This window comes from Podarcis tiliguerta (genome assembly GCF_965153285.1).
Source record: "Podarcis tiliguerta genome assembly, chromosome: 2".
NCBI lineage: Eukaryota > Metazoa > Chordata > Lepidosauria > Squamata > Lacertidae > Podarcis > Podarcis tiliguerta.
Window position 1 is genome coordinate 13,227,859 of NC_139535.1, and position 1,633 is coordinate 13,229,491.

Here is a 1,633-nt window from a genome sequence, read left to right on the forward strand (position 1 = left end):
GGCCCTTGTGGTCTCTTCCAACTCTACGATTCTATGATTCTATGATTCTATGAATGTTTATTTAAATCCTGCCATCAAGTCTATCGACTTTCTTTGTTTCTGCAAGTACAGTGGTACCTCAGGTTAAGTACTTAATTCGTTCCAGAGGTCCGTTCTTAACCTGAAACACCACTTTAGCTAATGGGGCCTCCTGCTGCCTCCACACAATTTGTGTTCTCATCCTGAAGCAAAGTTCTTAACTCGAGGTGGTATTTCTGGGTTAGCGGAGACTGTAACCTGAAGCGTATGTAACCTGAAGCGTATGTAACCCAAGGTACCACTGTATAATATAAATGGTTCCCATTCTTTTTCCACCGGGTGACCTTTTTTTCAACAACTTTGGGGGCACCTGCGGATCTTTGCACCCCCGTGCCGCATATGCTTATATATTCTTAATAATAATTTTTTATATGCCTGTTGTCTTTGTCCTGGAGTTTTCTTGGCAGGGATACACCTAAGCCCGTTCTGCCCCTTTCCGTGGCATCTTTATGACACTTTGGGGCTGCTTCCAGGTTTGGCGCCATGTGTGATTGTGCATCATTCAGTAATTGGTTGTTACCTGTGCTACATCTTCTGGTAGTGGATGCTCATAGTTTAATTGTGCTGTATGAAGAAATACTCTTTTGCCTGACCTGGCCCTGTGAGTTAAACCACAGAGCCTAGGACTTGCCGATCAGAAGGTCAGCGGTTCGAATCCCTGCAACGGGGTGAGCTCCTGTTGCTCGGTCCCTGCTCCTGCCAACCTAGCAGTTCAAAAGCACGTCAAACCACAAGTAGATAAATAGGTACCACTCTGGCAGGAAGGTAAACGGCGTTTCCATGCGCTGCTCTGGTTTGCCAGAAGCAGCTTAGTCTTGCTGGCCACATGACCCTGAAGCTGTACGCGGCTCCCTCGGCCAATAAAGCAAGAAGAGCGCCGCAACCCCAGAGTAGGCCACAATTGGACCTAATGGTCAGTGGTCCCTTTACCTTTAATCCTCTAATGTTCTGCTTCATTTGATCCCCATGAGTTCCAGTATTATTGTTTCCATTTATTAAATTTGTGTATCGCCCTTCATCCGAAGATCTCAAGGCGGCTCACAGCGCGTTCAACACGCCAGATTTTGCACACACCTTTCATTTCCCCATCGCTCCCGCCTTTCTTTCCAACCTAAAAAGGCTCAGATGTTGTCGTTTCCTTCCTAGGGGGAGTTGTCCCAGCTCCATTATCATTTTGATTGCCCCAAACTATCCCTGTACCTTGAGCAAAGAGCGCCCTACGTCAGGTGCTGTCACGTGTACGCATATATATACAGACGAACACACAAACACGTGCACGCAGCTCCTTGGGGATCGCAGCAGATCAGCTGGTCGGGGAGGGGATATAATGTACATCCCCACCCCCCAATAAATAAATAAATTGCTAGGATCTGGTGGGTAGCAGAGAATATTCCCGGGAGCCACTCCTAGTTTAAATGAACCTAAGAAAAGATAATGGCTGTTTCTGGAGGAAAAATATCTATCCCTCCCTCTTAGCCCAAGCCACCCATCTGACAGCAGCAAAAACATCCGGCTAAGGCACACCCCTCGGCCCATTGCCGCTCCTCGCTCCGGG